General features: G+C 47.4%; 1 non-coding gene across 1 annotated transcript; it reads right to left on the bottom strand.

The window, feature by feature from the left end:
- Window positions 1-4,190: 4,190 nt before the first annotated feature.
- TRNAT-AGU (transfer RNA threonine (anticodon AGU)) lies at window positions 4,191-4,264 on the bottom strand. The gene has a single exon. It is a non-coding gene; the product is annotated as a tRNA-Thr (tRNA).
- Window positions 4,265-7,304: the final 3,040 nt, after the last annotated feature.

The following is a 7,304-nucleotide window of genomic DNA, read 5'->3' as shown; positions in this document are numbered from 1 at the left end:
GAAAAGATGACCAAGGAGAAATATGATAGAGGTCTATAAAATCATGGCTGGTGTGGAGAAAGTAAATAAGGAAGTGTTACTTATTCCTTCTCATAACACAAGAACTAGGGGTCACCAAGTGAAATTAATGGCAGCACATTTAAAACAAACAAACAGAAGTATTTTTTCACACAATGCACAGTCAATGTGTGGAACTCCTTGCCAGAGGATGTTGTGAAGGTCAAGACTATAACAGGGCTCAAAAAAAGAGTTAAATCAATTCACAGAGGACATGCTCTGAGCCTGGATGTGCAGGGAAGGTGTCTCTAATCTCTGTTTGCTGGGAGCGGGTGAAAGGGGATAGATCACTTGATGATTACCTGTTCTGTTCATTCCCTCTGGGGCACCCGGCTTTGGCCGCTATGGGAAGACAGGACACTGGGCGAGATGGACCCAGTCTGAGCCAGTCTGGCTGCTCTTACGTCCTTATGCTCCTTTCATACAGATGCCTGGGATTCTGCCTCATAGTGTGTCCCTGAGGTCTCAGCCAAAATGCCCAGACAGGCAAACACTCTGGGCTCCTGAAGCCTCTGCCCCCCACCTAGTGCCCTATGGCTCATCCCTGACCCTTGCTGCTGCTCCTTGCTGTAGAAGGTGAAAGGAGCGGAGGCAGCACAGGAGCCTTCTGGGGATGCAGATTTGAGGCTTTGGGAGAGACACATTGTCTGAGACATCAGAGCGCTGTAAACCATGCAGCCACCCCTCAATCAGGGCCTATTCCAGCCCTGAGTCTGGGTTACCACGATCACTCCCGCAGAGCAGGGTGCCCACAGATTACAGCCTGAAAATAGACTTGTGAGACTAACTCCTGTTCTCCCTGACAGGGCCTCCCCTAGACCAAGTGGCACCCCAAGCAAAACGTGTTTTTGGTGCCCCCCCGTGTTAAAACTTTGAATATCTTATTTTTCATGGCATTTGTAGCTCAGTTCATGATTTCAATGCACAATTTCGATGCATGATTTTCTCTGTCATATAAGATGATAAATTTGCGGGCTAGGTTCTGTAAACCTGTATTTATTCATGCCATATATAAGCAAACAAAACAAATGCATTTTCTTTAAATATATAGAAACTTTTTAATTTTAACGGTAACTGAAACGTACTAACATCTAGAAATGGAACTGTCACCAGCACATGGCTGGCCAGTATTAAGTAGTGTTACAGTAGGAGACAGCGTTAGGATGTTAACCCCAGGCCTTTAGCTGAAAGGTCGCTTCTCTCACCTTTCCCCCATGAACTGAAGCGCAGCATTAAAGAGATCCAAAGATTGGCCAATGGCATTTTCAAGTGCTAAAATAGCAAGCGATGTCGCTCTCTCATTGGCCATCAGCAACTGAAGATGTGGTTTAATGAGCTGGAGCTTCAAGGCGAGGGTGGGTCTGTCTGCTGCCTTCCATTGCGCTGCTGGGCACCAAGTCCCTGGTGGCCAATATGTGAAGCTGGGAGAAGAAAGTGGGGTGGCAAGTGGTGGCAGGACTTTTTCCACCAGGGTCTACCTGCCCAACTTCCTCCTCATACTGCTGGGCCCCCGTCGCCTTCAGGTAACACAGGAACTAAGGCAGGAATAGGGTGAGGAAGCAAGTAAAGCCGAGCAAGGAAGGCAAAAGTGAATCTTGTCTTCATGGGCCGCTCGCAATGACTTCCTTTTTCTGTGCCACAGCTGACAAAAACTTCCCAGACAGAAAAGTAATAGGCCAAAAAGAAACCTAGCAGCTGCTGAAGTAGTTCGGTTGGGAGCGTGCTAGACTAACAGTCTCTTCTATTCCTCTTTGTGCCCAGGTGGTATATTCTCGGAAAGTGCAGCATTGCCTTTAACTGCCACAAGTCCCTCATTTCAGGCTATGGAGCAGGAAAAGACAGCATGGGCTTCTGCACCGAGTTGACCCACCTGATCTTTAATTCTTCTCTTCCTCTTTGTCAGCAAGGAGAAGAAGAAGAAGCTCTCCCTCAAGCTCCAGTCACACGGGCGAGGTAAGGATGACTTCCTGAGTGCCGGCCCCAGTCCTCTGCTCTGCCAGCTGACCTATCGAAGGGCTGCCACCACTTTCTCTAGGTTTGTCCATCGGTCTGTGGCAGGGTGAGCAATAACCAAGCAGATGGAGTTTCTGTAGTGTAGTGGTTATCACATTTGCCTAACATGCAAAGGTCCCTGGTTCAGAAACAGGCTGGCTTCCTTTTCCCAGATCCCCTTGCTGTTCAGGAAGGTGCTCCTCCTTCTCCTATTGGCCTGTCCCTGGGATAACTCCAACACCTGCATGACAGAAGGTGCTGACAGCAGTGGAGAAAACACCTTGGTGTCAGGCTGGAGAACCTAGAGGAGTTAGGAATGTTACCTTTCAGAGACTTGTGGCTTGGCCTCCTCTGCCCTTGGAGATTGGCTGGTGGACGCCGGCTCTTCCTGCTGGCCTCCTTTGCATGACTTGCCAAAGGAGGAAGTGAGGCAGGAATGGGGCAAAAGAGGAAAGTCAAGCTGAGAAAGGCAGGGCAGAAACTAAGCACATCATTGTGGCTAAGTGGGGTTAGTAGAGCACCATCATTCATTCTGCAAAGCATGGGGAGGTGTGGTTGGCTGCTCGGAGGCAGAATCCTGTGCCGGTCACTTTGGGAGCTGTATTGCCTGAGGTAAGCACCCCCCTCCGACCACCTCCTGCACCCTTACCGCTGCTCCAGCACAGAGGCTCTCTGTGTCTTGAACAAGCAATGTGAAGGATTGGCCAAGAACTTCTGCTCTGTTTATGTGAAAGAGACAAAAAAAGGGAGCCCAGAGGACAAGTTTAATTGACAAGCACAAACTGGCCGGCCAAGCCAGGATCTCTCAGTTACTCAGAAGGCTCTTCAGCCAGCTCTTCCCAAAGACCAGTTTCTGGAGGCTTTTGTGACATGATGTACCTCGAAATAGCCCCCTGTAGCTCACATATTCATCATTCATATATGACTGTGATATCTCATACAAACCATTCCATGTAAGTTATCACATGAAAAGTAATGATCTGCTGAAATTGGTTATTCTGTCCAAATATGTATAGCATGAGGGTGTATGAAGTTGTGTATTTTGCTGTATGGTTGTTACTGAAATATGCTATAATTTTGCTAGTGACCCCTGCCAAGGAGGGAGTTCAACAACCATGAATCAGCAGAGGAATTGTAATTAAGGGATTTCCAATTCAATGACAGATGCCCAAACACAACACTGTGGGGACTGCTCAAGTCTATGAGTCAGTTGCACAAGACCACACCAGGAGGATTCCCCAACCTAGTGACTCAGCAGAGCCCTCCCGGACACGTCTGGGCAAGTGTCTTCTAGACACTTGAACTAAGGATATAAAATAGGAGACTGTGGCATCATGTTTTTACCTTTGTCCTCCCCCACCTATGTTGGAAGCAGCAGGAATCCTGAGAAAATGAAGGGGGGAATTCTATGTATTAAGGAGGGTAACATCCAGTGGGGTGAGAAAAATGCTTGACTTAACTACTGCCTAGTGTAATAAGGTGTAAAGTTTAGATTTTGCTGTGGTCATACAGTGCTTAGTGCTCTGCGTTGTGGCCCCAAGAGCCATGGATGCAGGTTGAGTTACGATGACCTTTTCCTTGTCTCCACATTTCTTAGGTGCCTCCTTCCAACACTGCTCAGAAAAAACGACTGGTTTCTTTTGGAAGTATTAGCATTGCAAGGCAGAGGCAGTCTTCTCTGTTTCCTCAGAAGATTGACCAAAAGATGGGAAGAGCAGACACATTTGGCAAGGCACCACTGGGTGCTGCATCCCTAACTCCACTTTACCTGGCAGGTGAGTCAGCCAGCTTAGCCACGGTGCCACTCTCTGGGACTTTTCTCCCAACTGCTCCATTTTTCATCAGTGACTATAAAAAGGAAGACAACATGACATCTGCGTGTGGACATCCCCAGTGAATCACAAGGACATGTGGCGCAGGCTCTCGTGTTGCAGCTATTGCAGTCAAAGCAACCACCATGCTAATGCCAGTCACAGCAGCCTTTTCATCAACTCCAGGCTTGTGATTTGATTCTTTCCAATGCTTCCCTCCAAAGAAGCCTTTTCCTTAGGAAGCAATGACTTGGATACCAAGGGAGGTCTCTTCTGTTTCCTAGGAAGACACAGGAAAATGTGAGCAGAGGAGACAAAAGCCATACACCAAGGCACCACTGGGAGTTAAACCCAGGATCTCTTGTTTACTAGACAGGTGCTTTAGCCAGCTAAGCCATGGTGCCTGCCTCAAGAAAATGTTTGCAACTGTTCCATTTGATGGTCCAGGACAACACCTGCAAATTCTAAAGGACAGATGTTCCACATTTCCCTCAGGACCTGCAGACCTTGAGGTGTCTGGCTCTCCGTGCACAGAAAGCCACAGCTGAGATGACAGAGGGCTTCTAACATGTGCTTCTCCCACCAGCCACTGTGATCATATAGCGGTTAGTGATCTGTGTTTCGACCACAGGAACATCAGCTCAGTCTAAGTCATGGTAACCTTTCCACCAGCTCTAAACTTCTCATTTGCCATTTTCCAAGTGTGGGGAGGTGTCTGCCCCCAACCAAGCAGGAGAAAGATTAAGGTAGCCTTGCAGAGGCTGCACAGAACCCAGCCTATCTGGAAAGGGCTTATTGGGAGAGCCAATCAGGAGAAGGCTTGCTGGAGCAGCCCATATATAAAGGGCTACTCAGCACAACAAGAGTTAGTCACTGCTTGGAGTTTGAGGAGGGAGATTTGGCTCGGGAAGGGGAAGGGGAAGGGGAAGGGTGGGTACCATGATCAGAGTAGTGCTGGGTGGGTAAGGGGAGCATGAGTGACCTTCTGGTTGAGTGCTGCCAGACTGAGGCCCTAATACAAAGGCAGAGGAAGATGCTGGGACTGTGGGGAAGTGGTCCAGGGAAACAGATGCAGGGTTGGAGGTTCACCACTTTTGCCTCTGTAGTGGCTGACACAGGTGGCTACACCCTGGACTGCAGCCGACCACTGAGGCAAGTGTCTGGGTAGAGAACAGCTGCCCCCGGGAAGGGGGGAGAGAAATGAGTGAGGCACAGCCAGAGGGCTGTGTCCATAAGAGGACACTGAAGTCCTGAGAGCGCCATGGGTCCTAATGATAAAACAGATGCAGCCAGATGCCACTAGATGAAGGCGCACCGGTGAACCAGAACTAATTACCATGATGGCCAGGAAGAGGCACCACATGCCCTATTACACCAAGTCTTAGCTACAAGGAAGGCTCTCTCTGTCTTGAACAAGCACTTAGAAGGATTCTGCTGACAGGTCTTTTATTTTTCTGAAAAGAGATACAAAAAAGGAGCCAACAGACACACTAGGTTCAGCAAGGAAGAACTGGCAGGCCAAGCCAGGCTCTCCTGGTTAGTAGGAAGGCTCTTCAGCCAGCTATTCCCAAAGATCACTATCTAGAGACCTTTTAACAGCCACTGAAGATGCTGACCACAAAACAGGCAAAGAGATGCCAAAATAGAGTTCTCCACTGCCTGCAGCCATCACGCTACCAGGAGTTCTGTGCACAGAGAGGCCCCTGCTGGGGGGAAGAGGCCTTGTTAGAGACTCTTCTGACACCAGCCGTTCTCAAATAGTGTTTAGTGCTCTGTGTTGTGACTTCAGCATCCGCAGATGCCAGTTCAGTTGGGGGACATTTTTCCTGTCTCCACATTTGTCTAGTGCCTCCTTTCAACACTTGTCACCAAAAAGACCTGTTTCTTTTGCAAGCAATGTACAGCTAGGCAAAGGCAGTCTTCTCCATTTCCTCAAAAGATCACCAAGCTGTGAGGAGAGGACACACATTCAGCCAGGCTGGATCCTGAATCTTCTCTTTATTCAGCAGGTGTCCGAGAAAGACACAAATCTACACCGTGTAGAGGTCAAAAATAGGAGTTTATAACACACAGCGCTGGTGGAGTGTCACCTTGCTTATTAGGCTCAGAGACATTGTTAATTAATTAATTGCAATAGAATATATAGATATTCCACAAGTGGGGGAAAGTGACGGGGTAGGCAGTTCCACACCCCGGGATAGGTTTTGCAGCAAGACAAGATAAGCACATTAGCCAATAGTTAACAGATTACTTAATATCTACACCCATGGTCTCAAGTTAGCTAGTTAACATTTCATTAATACTTTGATAAAATGTTGTTAGTATAAAATATCTATGTTGAATTCTGATTTGGGGTCCATAGGAATGGAGCAACTCCTTTGATTGTCCAAGAGGTACATTCCTAGGGGTTAAAGCAAAGAAACAGTGAAAGTATATGGCAATAAAGATTTTCTGTGTGTCTAAAGGCAGGCATTGGTCCGTGGGAAGGGACGTGGAAGAATTACATACCTTATACTGACATCTGCCAACTTTTCATAAACTCAAGACTGGATCTGTGGGAAGAACATCTCCCTACAGAAGAAACAAACACAATAGGAACAGGGATTCTTTGTTCAATCTGCAACTCTGAATAAGACACAATTCTTTAGTTCTTAGCTCCAACACCTGGCAATTTGCTGACCAGGCCTACCTTAGCAAGCAAGGCTTTCTGTTTACCCCAGCTTTCTCTTAGCTTATCACTATTTGCTAGGCCTCTGATCCTTGACCATACTCTGGACTTTGAGTGTGGAAAAGAGCTGGCACAATCCATGCACCAGGTTGCTACATAAAGAGCAAATAAATTTTTAATCCTTCACATGAAGTAATGGCAAAGCTCTTGGTTCAGGCCTGTAGGAGCTATGGAATAAACTGCAGGTTCAAATCAAGTCTCTGGAGTCCATCCACAGCTGGGATGGGGCATTCAGTCCTTTGTACAGAGCTGAAGCTTGTTTGTAGCAAAGTCCCTCCAGAGGTATGAAGCAGGACTGAAGACAAGATGGAGATGAGGCATCAGCCTTTTATAGTCTCTTGCCACGTGGTCTTTGCTTTCTTTGTCCCAAGGACACTCTATCCAGCACGTGGCATAGAAAAACCTTTGAGTTCTGTCCATAGGCAGGTCCCTGCATACCTTGATGAGTCACAAGGTGTATCTGCCTTCTCTCAATGGGTCAATTGTATAGCTGAAGGTCCTTAGTGGGCCATCAAGCAGGCTAGGCAGAACTGACACCAACTTGTCTAGAGTGTTCCCCAGAAGCAGAGCACGAGTTTGAAATATGGACAGCATAGAACCAATATTCATAACGTCAACTACAAAAATGATACACATCTAGAGATAGCATCATTATAATCAGTCAATCAGAACCTCTTCACAGACCCCTTACGTGGCAACTTTTCTACAATATTGGC

Source organism: Gopherus flavomarginatus, chromosome 11 (genome assembly GCF_025201925.1).
Source record: "Gopherus flavomarginatus isolate rGopFla2 chromosome 11, rGopFla2.mat.asm, whole genome shotgun sequence".
NCBI lineage: Eukaryota > Metazoa > Chordata > Testudines > Testudinidae > Gopherus > Gopherus flavomarginatus.
The sequence above is the reverse complement of the archived record's forward strand: the minus strand, read 5'-3'. Positions and strand labels throughout refer to the sequence as shown.